The following is a 14,135-nucleotide window of genomic DNA, read 5'->3' on the forward strand; positions in this document are numbered from 1 at the left end:
ATTTTTATTGGGGAGGGGAGGGGGGCTGTGGAGGGGGTATGTGTATGTGTAGTGTTTTTGACTTTTTATTTTATTTTGTGTTAGTGTAGTGCAGTGTAGTGTTTTTAGGGTACAGTCGCACGGGCAGGGGATTACAGCGAGTTTCCCGCTGCGAGTTTGAGCTGCCGTCCAAAATTTGCTGCATCGCAAACTTGCATCCTGATACTCAATGTAAGCCCCTGCCCATGTGAATGTACCCTGTACCCTGTACATTCACATTGGGGGGGGGGGGGGGACCTCCTGCTGTTGCAAAACTACAACTCCCAGCATGCACGGTCTATCAGTGAATGCAGGTAGTTATAGTTGCAACAGCTGGAGGCACACGGGTTGGGAAACACTGAGTTGGGAAACAGACAATGTTTCCCAACCAGTGTGCCTCCAGTTATTGCAAAACCAAAACTCCCAGCATGCCCAGACAGCCGAAGGGCATATTGGGAGTAGTAGTTACGCAACAGCTGGAGGAGAACAGTTTGGGGACCACTGTGTAGTGGTGTCCAAGCTGTAGCCTTCCAGATGTTGCAAAACTACAACTCCAAGCATTCTCAGGCATGCTGGAAGTAGTAGTTCGGCAACATATTTAGAACCAGATGTTGCTGAACTACAACTCCCAGCATGCCTGGGCAGTCTGAGAATGCTTGGAGTTGTAGTTTTGCAACATCTGGAGGACTACAGTTTGCAGACCACTAATACAGTGGTTCCCAATCTGTGCCCTTCCAGATGTTGCAAAACTACAACTCCCAGTATGCCAAGACTGACTGTCCAGGCATGCTGGGAGTTGTAGTTCTGCAACATCTGAAGGGCCAGATGTTACAGAACTACAACTCCCAGCATGCCTGGATAGTCTGAGCATGCTGAGGATGTGTAGTTTTGCAACATCTGGAAGGGCACAGTGGTCCCAAAACTGCGGACCTCCAGATGTTGCAAAACTGCAACTCCCAGCATGCCCGGACGCCAAGGGCTGCCTGGGCATGCTGGGAGTTGTAGTATAAGGGGACCAGATGGAGCAGTCCAGATCGCTTTACGGCTGTCTGGACTGCTGCAAAGGTCCTGCAACGCCGCCAAAGATCCACTCACCTGTCGCCGCTGCTGCTGTCTCCGCCGCCGGGATCCGGGTCTTCAAGGACGAAGTAAGTACCGGGGCCGGGCACCAGCACTCCCTCGTCCCCCGCCGCATCCTCCGGTCTTCCTCCCGTTCTCTCTGGACTTCCAGGGGCCGGGCAGGGCGGGAGGAAGTAACCGCCCCCCCCCCCCTTGCGATTGGTCGGTTAGTTCGAACCGAGGAATCGTAGGGGATAGGAGGAGGTGGCAGGCTTGCCACCTCGCTCCTATACTTCAGCATGGTCCGTGGCTGTCTGTGACAGCCACGATAATGCAAATTTACCGGGCGGTCGGGTCCCAGAGACCCGATCAGCCCGGTATCGCCGCAGATTCCTGTTGTGGTTTCAGCAGCAATTTCCGGTGATCGACGACATAGGGGGCTGACATGGCCCCCCCACGACGTTTGCCGCGGCAGGGACCGGAATATACCATGATGTACATGTACGTCATGGGTCCTTAAGTATCGGGGTCCCATGACGTACATGTACGTCATGGGTCCTGAAAGGGGTTAAAGGGGTACTCCGGGGGAAAAACTTTTTTTTTTAAATCAACTGGTGCCAGAAAGTTAAACAGATTTGTAAATTACTTCGATAAAAAAAATCTTAATCCTTCCTGTACATATTAGCTGCTGAATACTACAGTGGAAATTCTTTTCCGTTTGAAACACAGAGCTGTCTGCTGACATCACGAGCACAGTGCTCTCTGCTGACATCTCTGTCCATTTTAGGAACTGCCAGAATAAAAGGAAATCCCCATAGCAAACATATGCTGTTCTGGGCAGTTCCTAAAATGGACAGAGATGTCAGCAGAGAGCACTATGGTCATGATGTCAGCAGACAGCTCTGTGTTTCAAAAATAAAATAATTTCCGCTGTAGTATTCAGCAGCTAATAAGTACAGGAAGGATTAAGATTTTTTAATAGAAGTAATTTACAAATCTGTTTAACTTTCTGGCACCAGTTGATTTAAAAAAAAAGTTTTTCACTGGAGTACCCCTCCATTGTTGATGTTCTCAATGTAAAAGTTGACTCTTTCCTGAAGAGAATGTATTAAAATTGGTTTGTAGCCTCCTCGTGACCAAGGGGTGAATAAAGGGATTTGACTGGTCTTTTTTTTTTTTTTTTTTTTGTACCAATCAATTAAGTGTAGTTTTCCTAGGTGCTATATAGACAATACATTCACTATTGCATTATATAGTTGTTACAGAACAACTTTTCACATCACTGTGATGAAACTGCAGTAATGTATAATTCAACACTAAATAAAATGTATCATTTTACATTGTAATATAGATTTCTAAGGCATGACTACAGTACTGCTATTACAATAACATGATTTTACAGGTAACAAGTGCCTCATTCAGCAAAGGATACATTAGGAATTATCAAAGCATTTATTGCTAAACGGTTTATTTGTTTTTAACCCATTTTACCAATGACAGTTACAAAGTTCCAGACCTATTGCGTAGTTAATGCAAGCAGATAACAAATGGTACATTTACAATTTGCACACAATTAGTTGTGAAAAAGTACATTATCTACTATTATATGTACTGTTATGTCATTATTTTCAATACATTATGCATCATTTTCATTCAGGTAACTATGCATTAAATTGCCAAAGATGGATAGTTGTTTGCAATTTTACATTAACATAGATAAAACTAACTTTATAGAATACATGAAGAAAACTTTTTGCTTAACATTTTAACATTTTGTTCCAAGATGTTTCAAATGTATAAATGATAACTTGAAATAACTTTTACTGATTAGAATATGTAGGTACTCTATAGTTATGCATTTATATAGAATCATGGCCATGTATATTTTTTGTTGATTTTGATAACCTGATAACAATTAATATTAGGCAACCCAAGCTTGACATCACATATCTAATATAATAACCTTCTATCTTTGAGTGATGTTTTGTTTTAGTGTAGGGTCCCACAGAGTGCAACCTCACCGCTTTTGAACATGCAGATGTGCTGCTGGCAGCCACAGCGCAACTGCAGAGTGAGCTCCCTGCTGCGTCCAGGTAGCTCTGTGTGTCAGCTTGTGGCTGCCGGTGGGAAATCCGTTGCTATGAGCGACACAATGCTACAGGGAGTAGAAAGCACGCTCTGCTGTCACTCTGACTGCCAGCAGCGCATTCACAGCCTCTAATATGCTGCAGATGCATTGTGTGTGACCCTAGCATAACATTTACTTACTCTGGTATTATGACCCAGATTTAGGCTGATACTTCACTACAAGTGTATCCCAAGATTACCTTTTATCAGCTACATAAAGGGTTCAACTGCTAAAACCCAACCAATCACAAAAATGGGCGTCCTTCATACCCCTAGTGAACGGATGGCGCCTGCTTCACTTTATTGACTTTATATTTTAATCACTTGGTATGGCTGTACCCAGCTATTATGTGTAATCCCATAGAAAGTGAATGGGGCTTTGGTCAAGCATGTATTGTGCCTCTTTATTCCCTGTGGAGAAGGAATCTTTGTTCTTGCAATTGTGTGGACCCAGAGGTTGGACCCACACTGATAAAATAACATAAGTGATAAGCTTGAAAAGAGAACTCCAGAAAAAAAAATGTTGCCATTATTTCTGGGCTACCGCAACTAATATAAAATACACCTTGATGGAAATCTCTCATCAGTAACACCTGCACTAACCAGTTGGTACAGACAGGTAGTGCAGGTAACACTGATGACAACAGTACTTACCTTGTACCGTTCTGTGTTGTCATTATCCTGCAATCTTCTTTGGTATCTTCAGCTCCGAGACCAACTTGGAGCATGGGCAGAGCTTAGTGACATCACCGTTGCGGTTTGCTAGCAGCAGAACCCAGCAGAGAACAGCAGCCGTGACGTCACTAAGCTCCACCCATGCGCCAAAGAGGATTACCGGAGAATGACAGCCCGGAACAGAACAAGGTACTGTAAGTACTATTGTCATCAGAGTCACCGGCACTACTTGTCTGTACTGACAGGTTGTTGCAGGTGACACTGGTGACAGATTTTCTTTAATTACTTTCCACTGCTTTCAGCTTACTTTTACTTTTAGCTTTCCTCACTGGAACTGCTTCACCATCCTTTGTCTTCTTCCTGCATAATTCCAAAATAGTTTTTTTTTTCCAGAGTTTTCATTTAACCTTGGGAAAGCTCCATTAACTATCTATTAGGGTTGGACTTTGGTCACTAAATTCATGTACTGTACATATGTAGTGTGGGGGCAAAGAGTGATGTAAGCAACATTTCAGAGATAAAATATAGTATAAAGTTTATTACTTCTCAATAAGTTTTTTTTAATTTTCAGAAGATAAATATATTCTCCTACTAAAAGCGCTAAGTTCACTGATAGACTTGTTCCTTTCACAATTAACAGGAATGTGTCACCTAAATGTGTTAGATAGTAAAATGGAATAAATAGCAAATTTTGAAAAAAACATCACAGTCTTTAAAAAAAAAAGAAATTATATGTATATATATATATATATATATATATATATATATATGCATACATAGTGCCAGTGTTGCTGATTGCAGTCTGACACTTCAGCTGTTTAGTATGGCTGTAAAGCTGATCTGGAATGGCTTCGCTCCGATGGTCTGTTGGCGGTGTCAAGAGCCTGGTAACATAAGGGCTGACTGTCCCCATTGGGGGGAACCCATGAACATGGCTAACTATGGCTACCGCCCCTCAATGTATGCCAGGAGACTGTGTGCAACTGGTACCCCTGAAACAGTAGACAATGGTCACCTGTGCCAGGTGAAAGTGGGAGATACCCTGGCGGTGGCACTGCTGAACTCAGGGAGCCTGGTGACTTTGGTAAGAGTGGCCCTCGTGCTGTCCACCGATTATACTGGCCGTGTGCATCCATGGAGACTTAAAGGAGTATCCCACCACTCTGGTGTCTCTATCCATGGTGGCCGGCAGGTGGACTCATGAGGTAGCCATCACCACAAATTTACATTATGAACTAATAATTGGAAGAGACTTCCCTGGTTTCCCATCACTTTGGCCTAATGTGATAGTCACCGATACCCATGGGGCAAGAGTATCCCGAACCCTGGGAAGAGCATCCGGAACCCTGGGAACCTGAGACTGAAAGGGCAGCAGTAGGGGTGGCCACCACTACAGGGGGAAGGGGGGAGCCAAGCCCACTGAATGTAATGGTGGGAGATGTTAAGATTTTGGCAGACCTCAATGTCTCTGGAGACAATTTCGGTACAGCACAGCATCAGGACCCAATTCTATCTCGGGCCTGGGAAAATATGGTAGTAGTTGAGGGTGAGCCGCAGAAACCAAAGTCTGAGTCTATGTTCACCCGTTTTGTGGTTCAACAGGGGATGCTGTACCGAGTAAATCAAGTACGGGGTGAACATGTTGAACAGTTGGTGGTGCCCAAGGCGTATTGCAGGCTCGTGTTGGAGTTAGCCCACCAGTGTGTTCTTGGGGGACACCTGGGCAAGCAGAAAACACAGGACCGAATTCTTTCAGTGTGTTCAAGGAGGTGGAAAAGTATTGTGATCCTTGCCCAACCTGCCAGATAGCCAGTCCCAGCCACATTTCCATAGTCCCCTAGTCCCTCTCCTAATTATTGAGGTTCCATTCGAGAGGATCACTATGGATGTCATAGGCCCAGTACCGAAGTCCGCTAGATGGCACCAACACATCATGGTAGTGCTGGACTATGCCACTCAGTACCCGGAGGCGGTGCCCCTGTGACATACCTTGGCAAAACTCAAAGCCAAATAAATAATGGAGATGTTTTCCGGAATGGGCCTACCTAAGGAGGTTCTGACCGACCTGGGCACCCCTTTTATGTCAAAAGTCATGAGGTAACTCAATAGGCTTCTACAGATCAAATAGTTACGGACATCTGTTTATCACCCGCAAACGGACGGCCTGGTAGAGAGGTTTAATCAAACCTTGAAAAACATGTTAAAGCGGGTAGTGTCTAACGATGGGAGGGATTGGGATCTTCTGCTGTCCTATCTCATGTTTGCAGCGCGAGAGGTGCCCCAGTCCTCTACTGGGTTATCGCCCTTTGAACTGCTATACGGCCGACATCCAACTGGTCTATGGGACATAGCCAAAGAGGCGTGGGAACAACAACCCACACCGCATAAAAGTGTGATAGAGTACGTCACTCAGATGCAAGAGCGAATGTAAACAGTGTTGCCGCTGGTTAGGGAACATATGATGGCAGCCCAGCAAGCCCAGAGTAGGGTCTATAATCGCCAGGCTCGGGTTCAGAATTTTAATTCGGGAGATCAAGTTTTAGTTCTGGTACTGACGGTAGACAGTAAGTTCCTGGCTAGGTGGCAGGGTCCCTACGTAGTGCTCGAAAAGTTGGGGAGGTAACCTACAAGGTACACCAGCCCGGGTGGAGAAAGCCGGTGCAGGTGTACCATGTAAACTGACTGAAACCATGGAAAGATAGGGAGACCAGTACGGATGACAGCCCCCGGCCAGGTTTACTGGGAGTAGAATTTCCAGTCCCACAGTCTGATACAAGGGAAGCAGTTGCCACAGTAAATATTGCTGACAATCTTTCCGCTAAACAGACTCAGGAGGCCAGGAAGTTCATCAGCTGGAACACGGATGTGCTCTAGTATCTCCCTGGACATACTTAAATCATCCGTTATGACATTGTCACTGAGCCTCAGGTGAAAATCCGGTTGAAACCATACTGGGTACGTGAGTCGCGGCAACAAGCCATTTCGGAAGAAGCACAGCTGATGTTAAAGCTAGATGTCGAGGAATCGAAAAGTGAGTGGGCCAGTCCTATAGTCTTAATACCAAGCCGGATGGGACGTTACGATTCTGTAACAACTTTCGCAAACTAAATGAGGTTTCCAAATTTGATGCGTATCCCATGCTCCGAGTAGATGAGCTTATTGAGAAGTTAGGCCAAGCCCATTATATTTCTGTTTTGAACCTCACCAAAGGGTACTGGCAGGTACCCTTGACAGAGGCTTCAAAGGAGCAAACAGCCTTTATCACACCAGAGGGGATATATCAGTACAAGGTATTACCCTTTGGTCTACATAGCTCTCACACCACATTTCAAAGGCTAATGGACATTGTACTCCGTACACATCGTCGGTGCGCTTCGGCATACCTTGGCGATATTCATCCTCCACAGTGCCGACTGAGAAAGTCACCTACCAACAGACAGTAGTGGACTCCCTTAGGAAGGCTGGCTTAACCGCCAACCCAAAAAAGTGCACGATAGGGTTAGAAGAGACCAAGTACCCTGGGTATGTAATTTGGCGCAGAGTTATCAAACCTCAGTTGAACAAAGTAGAGGCAATTCAGAATTAACCACGACCTACGTCACTACTCGGCAAGTAAAGTAATTCCTGGGAATGGTGGGATACTACATGAGGTTTGTCCCCCACTTTGGCTGCACCCTTGACAGGCCTTTTGAATGAACACAAGTCAGTGATGGTCCACTAAAATAATCAGGCAGAAAAAGCTTCCTCTGCTTTGAAGTTGGCCCTGTGTTGGTCCCCGGTTTTGGTGACACCCGACTTCAAAAGGGGGTTTATAGTACAGACCGATGCCTCCGAAGTAGTACTAGTACTAGGAGGATCATGCCGTTGTCTTTCTCAGCCGTAAGCTTACCCCAGCCAAGACCAGGTATAGAATAGTGGAGAGAAAATATTTTTTAGGGAGAAAGTTTCGTCTGGCGACTGACCATTTCCCTCTCAAATGGATGAGCCAAGAAATTCCCAAATCAGACGGGCGTGTCTGTCTTTGCAAAATGTCATATCTTCGGTAGAACACAGGGCGGAACAGTTACCAGGAAATGCAGATGTAATTTGTGAATAATGTGAATAAAACACTGAAGTTTGATTTACAACCTGGTTCCTTGCCTATATGCTGCATCTGCTAACCTGACTACCAGCGCAAATCCCCACAAAATATATATATAAGGATTTCTCCCTGGGGATAGCTCTGGGATTGTCCTTGACACCACCACAGGACACGTTCCCACTTCAATCAGCAGGCAAACAACAGTACTTTATGCAAGTATGGCCCCTCGCCAGCTTTATTAGACAGGCAGGACAAAAACATAAGACAGGAACAAACAAAACCCTAGACCTTCTAGTCACTAACTAAACAATCCAGTGTGCCCTGACTATCAACTGGTGGGCTTTTTCCGGCCAGTTAAACTTATGCCTCCTGTAACCTTCTACCCACTGTTCACAAACAGCATTTGCAACCTCTTGCTGTGTGTGCTAAGCCTCCTTGTCTTGGCCACTCAGGGCTCGGGCGGTGTGTTCCTCACCAGGACCCCTGCCTCCCCCCTACAGCCACCTTGCGGTCTTCTGGGGAGAGCACCAACTATTCTGTCTGACTTCCTTTTAAACACACTTCCCCTTTCGGCTACCTCATTAATTAGGCCACAGGTGGAGGTTTCTCCAGGAGTAGAAATATACCCTTTCCTAGCCACAGTATTCAGCACCCTTTCCTAGCCACAGTATGACATATCCCCCCCCCCACACACACACACAGACACACACACACACACACTCTGCTAGGGCCACTGGAAAGGTGCACTTGACTTGAAAAGGCAGAGTGCAACTGCCTTTCCTTTTCCTTGAACAACTTCATCCAACAGGTTTTGAGGCACTTGGCTTACTTCTTCAGCAGATCTTATATGCACCACTTCAATGGCGCACCCTTCTTTCATTCGCACTTTCACCAGCCACCAAGCACAAGACTTTTGGTCACCTTTGACAAATTCCTCGTAAAAAGCTCCATTCATGTCACACCTTTCCAACGCCAGGTTCTTCACTTTGGTCTGTGCTGTGCTCCGGACACTAGGTGCGGACAAGGCAGATGCTCCAGGCCTTTGTCTTCTTCTGTCACCGGTACGACCATCGCCCGAACTTTGCTGGTGGCAAACCAAGCCTGTATCAACCATTTGCAGGACATCTGCAGTTATCTCTGGTTTAGCTTCTGCCTCAGAGAACTTCTCTGCCTCAGCATTTTCACCATCCAATGTCCATATCTCTGCAGCTTCAGAGGACCTTTCATAGGGTTTCACCTCAGTCTCAGCTTTAGAGGAATTCTCATATGGCTTCCTCTCATGCTCTTCAGACTCTACAGTTTCTTGAGTCCATTGCTCAGACTCTGCCACTTTTAAAGGGGTACTCCGGTGAAAACCTTTTTTCTTTTAAATCAACTGATCCCAGAAACTTAAAGAGATTTGTAAATTACTTCTATTAAAAAATCTTAATCCTTCCTGTACTTATTAGCTGCTGAATACTACAGAGGAAATACTTTTATTTTTGGAACACTGTGCTCTCTGCTGACATCACAACCACAGTGCTCTCTGCTGACATTATTATAATAATAACTCATTATTTACATAGCGCTCACACCTATTTGTAGATGTTGTCCTTAGTGGGATTTGAACCCACAACCACAGTGCTGCAAGGTAACAGTGCTACCCACTGAGCCACTGTGCTGCCCTTACCATATATTTGCTAAAATGGACAGAGATGTCAGCAGAGAGCACTGTGGTCATGATGTCATCAGAATCTCCTCTGTAGTATTCAGCAGCTAATAAGTACAGGAAGGAATAAGATTTTTTAACAGAAGTAATTTACAAATCTGTTTAACTTTATGGCAATAGTTGATTTAAAAGAAAAAAGGTTTCCACCGGAGTACCCCTTTAAAGAAAGCATCTCAGTCTCCAGTAGCTTTTAATGTTTCTGCTGCTTACTATTGAGCTTAGCAGAGTTCACATTCTCACTTTCCAGCAATTCTGTCAAGTATTTGACAGTTTCTTCCAGGGACAGCAGTTGGTCTCTCATGTGCTCATTGTCTTTATTCAGCTGCGTCATCTTGGGCACTTTCTGTTCATAGACTTTTAGCTGAGCCTCTTATTCAGAGAGCTGGTTCTCAGTGAATCCAAGGTAGCTGCGTGAGACCTAAGGTGCGCTTCGTTCTGCACTAGTGTTGCTCGCGAATATTCGCAATTCGAATATTATTCGCGAATATCGGATATTCGCGAATTCGCGAATATAGCGCTATATATTCGTAATTACGAATATTCGTTTTTTTTCTTTTTTCTTTTCTTCACAGTACACATCACAGTGATCACCCCTCTCTGCTTCCAGCTTGTGTGGTGTAAAGAAGGCTCTCCTACTACTGTGTGAGACTGGCGCGCGAAAATTCGCATATGCGAAAATTAGTATATGCTAATTTTCGCATATGCTAATTTTCGCATATGCGAATCTTCGCATATGCGAATTTCCGCGTTTGCTAATTTTGTATATGCTAATATTCACATATGTAAATTTTCGCATACGCGAAAATTTCGTATATGCGAAAATAAAACGAGAATATACCGAATGTGCGAATATTCGCGAATATATGACGAATATTCGTCCATATATTCGCGAATATTCGCGAATTCGAATATGGCCTATGCCGCTCAACACTATTCTGCACCTCCAGGTTTGGCACCTTATGAGTCATTACAACTTTCTCCTTCTCCAGCTCTTCCATGGCTACCAACCTAGCTTTATGATCACTTTGTAGAGCCAGATATGCCTCACACAGGACATTCACTTCTTCATCCTTGAATGAGACCTGCTTGGCCAGACTCTTCAATTCTCTCTCCTTGCTGGTCACAAGATCCTGGGAGCAGGACAGTTCATCCTGCAGAGCCGCAAACAAATTTTTCTGAAGCTTCCTGCTCTTTCAATCTAACTTGTTCCAACTCTTCTCCTTTAGGGGTAGATGTCCCCTTTCCAAGGATCTTGACCCCTTGGGCCTCTTTCAACTCACCACCATCTCTCTGCTCACTCGCAGAAACGTCAATAGCTCCTGGGTCTGCAACAGCAACATCTGGTCCAGTGGTTCAACCTTCCTCGTCACGATCCATCTCTGGTCCAGACATCACATCTCCTTCACTCAGGACTCTGTCTATGACAGTAAGCGCAGCACCCTGCTCTATATGTACTCTCTTCAGTACTTCTGCATCATCAACGGACATCTCTATAGCTTCTTTTCCAGTCACCTCTTCCAGGTGACAGAGCAACTCTAGTCTCACCTTGGGCTCATCTTCAGCTTGGGGATGGAGCCCATGTTCCTGTACCTGATCCATTTCTGGTTTTACTGAAGATTCTGTTTCAGTCAAAGGCACACTTATCACTTGAGTCTCTGTATCCTCTTGGACTTGACTCTCGGTCTGTTCTTTAGCTCCCCCAGCAGTCTGGTAGACCCCTATCTGACATATATCTAGTGACTGCGGACACTCCTCCTCCTCAGCCTCTGCTGAGTAACTTTCAACTAGTGTGTGGTGCAAGTCAAGTGTTGTGGGCCTATCAGGTGTACCCGCTCTAGTTACCTGAGAGTCTTGATACCACCCACCATCAACTCATGGATTCTAACATCCATCTTTTCTGGCCTCCTGACCAGAGGACAACCAGGTGCGAAGACGTCCTCTTGCTGAACTGCAGACAATTTCATTAAGATGCTCACCTTAGCATCCATCTTGGCGACAACGGGTTGCTGTCCACGTCGGTTGCTCCTAGCAATGGCATTTTGACATCGACCCATCTTTGCAAAACAAATAATCCCGCACGGCTTACTGCTGTGGCACTGCGCAGGTGGCCCGCCCACCAGTCTCTTTACCTGAGAGAGCACTCACTGGCTTGATGCAATCCATTGCTTCTAACAATGCTTTCCCCACAGGCTCAGTCCTGCTCTTGTACTCCGCAGCTGGGCTTGTCCCACTTGCAACATACACGTTGGTTGCTCCTGGCAACAGCTTCACTGCAACTAGACGTTGGTTGCTCTTAGCAACGTGCTGCCTGCATCCTCCACCAATTGTAAAGATTTCTCCCTGGGGATAGCTTTGGGATCATCCTTGACAACACCACAGGACACGCTTCCACTTCAATCAGCAGGCAAACAACAGTACTTTATGTAAGTACGGCCCCTCGCCAGCTTTAGACAGGTTGCAGGATAAATAAAAACATGAGACAAGAATAAACAAAACCCTAGACCTTCTAGTCACTAACTAAACAATCCAGAGTGTCCTGACTATCAACTGATGGGCTTTATCCGGCCAGTCAAACCTATGTCTCCTGCAACCTTCTTCTCACTGTTCACACACAGCATTTGCAACCTCTTGTTGTGTGTGCTTAGATTCCTTGTCTTGTCCACTTCACTGTTCAGGCCACTCACAGCTCTGGCTGTGTGTTCCTCAACCGGACCCCTGCCTCCCCCCTACAGCCACCTTGCTGTCATCTGGGGAGAGCACCAACTATTCTGTCTGACTTCCTTTTAAACACACTTCCCCTTTCTGCTACCTCATTAATTAGGCCACAGGTGGAGGTTTCTCCAGAGTTAGCTAGGGCAATACACCCTTCCCTTGCCACAGTGTCATAATATATTAAGTAATAAACAACATTGAGAACTCTGTTTATTTGGCTGATATATACGTATATGTACAATCATTATTTATAGATGCCAAACTGTGTTACAAAACTCATGAGCCTATGTATTTGTGGTGTCATTTTATTATTGTTTCAATCTGTTACTTTCCAGAGCACATCATCGAAATCCTGAGTATTACTATGTTATACCTGCAGATTTCCTATTTTATTTAGTCTTTTGTTTCAGATGACAGCCTTCATTGACATTAATTATAATTCTTTACTTATTGACTATCATTGTTTTAGCCCAGACATTGTTGAATTGACTACCTGTAACAGAACAACGTTATTATTTTAAAAGGATAGCCAAAATATTTTTCAAGCTGTTTCTGTAATGAACTGGAAGTAGTAACCCTGTCAAATAACATAAAAAAATCATTGTTATAAGCCGTTGGCATCTATTTATTACTAAAGAACAAAAGCCTTCATCCATTTCCTTTAGAGAATGACATTTTTGTAATTCACTGCCCATTTCATTTGTTCTAAAGGCCTTCATGGGTTGACAAATATTTCTCTGAAATGGCTACTGATGCTTGATAGGATAATGTGCAGCCCCCTAGGACAAGGGCAAAGGCAGCAAACTTATCATCCTTTAGTTTAACTTAGCACGGGTCAGTAACAGAGCCAGGGGCGACAGGAGATGTTAAAGTGTGGGAAGCAAGTCTTAGAGCTGTAGGATGCTAGTTTTATAGTGTATTCTTCCCTTTGCCATTAAGCTGCAGAGACAGTCTGAATCACATTCTTGATTTGGTTCACTGAACGGCATATAAACTGTTCCCTCATAAGAGGAATAAAATAAATGAAAAAATACACTCATAGGTTGGTCTACAATTCGTGACTGGAATGTTGATGCTAATATTCTGGCAAATAATGGAAATGTGCTGCATATGTGGCTTTGAGAAACAGATTATCAGGACATAATATACACAGTAGTCTATAATCCATATCAATTAAATTAATCTATATCAATTATATTCATTTTCTGTATTACAAATAGGAAAACGTATGTGTTCTAAATAAGGATTCCTCAAGATTAAATCATATTTAAATTAAACTATTATTGTTTTTAAAATATTTTGGTGTCGGCTATATTTTCATTCTTAAACTATAATAGAGCATGTGGCATCTTGCATCAAAATGTTATGTACAAGGTTCCAGAAACTCTTCTAAATGATGTGTAGTATATTTCTAAAACATTGTAGATGAGATGTAGATAAAATCCTGGAGAAACTTTTTTTTTATTTTATTTTTTAAACGGAAGTGGCAAGGTGCAGAGCTTACTGTGAAATACTATAGGGTATCTACCAGCGTTAAGGATGTGCCTACACTGCTGCTATAGTGCAACAGTAAAAAGCAAAATGGAAGACAGCTCTCCAGAACAGTATATGTAACATACAGTGCTAGTGTGTGTATGTTTTTTTCTTTTATGTATATTCTCAAGGTACAATTATTGATTAGTGTTGCTTACGAATATTCGCAATTCGAATATTCATTGCGAATTCGCAAATATTACGAATTTCATGATTAAAATT

The sequence above is a fragment of the Hyla sarda genome, chromosome 3 (assembly GCF_029499605.1).
Source record: "Hyla sarda isolate aHylSar1 chromosome 3, aHylSar1.hap1, whole genome shotgun sequence".
Lineage (NCBI taxonomy): Eukaryota > Metazoa > Chordata > Amphibia > Anura > Hylidae > Hyla > Hyla sarda.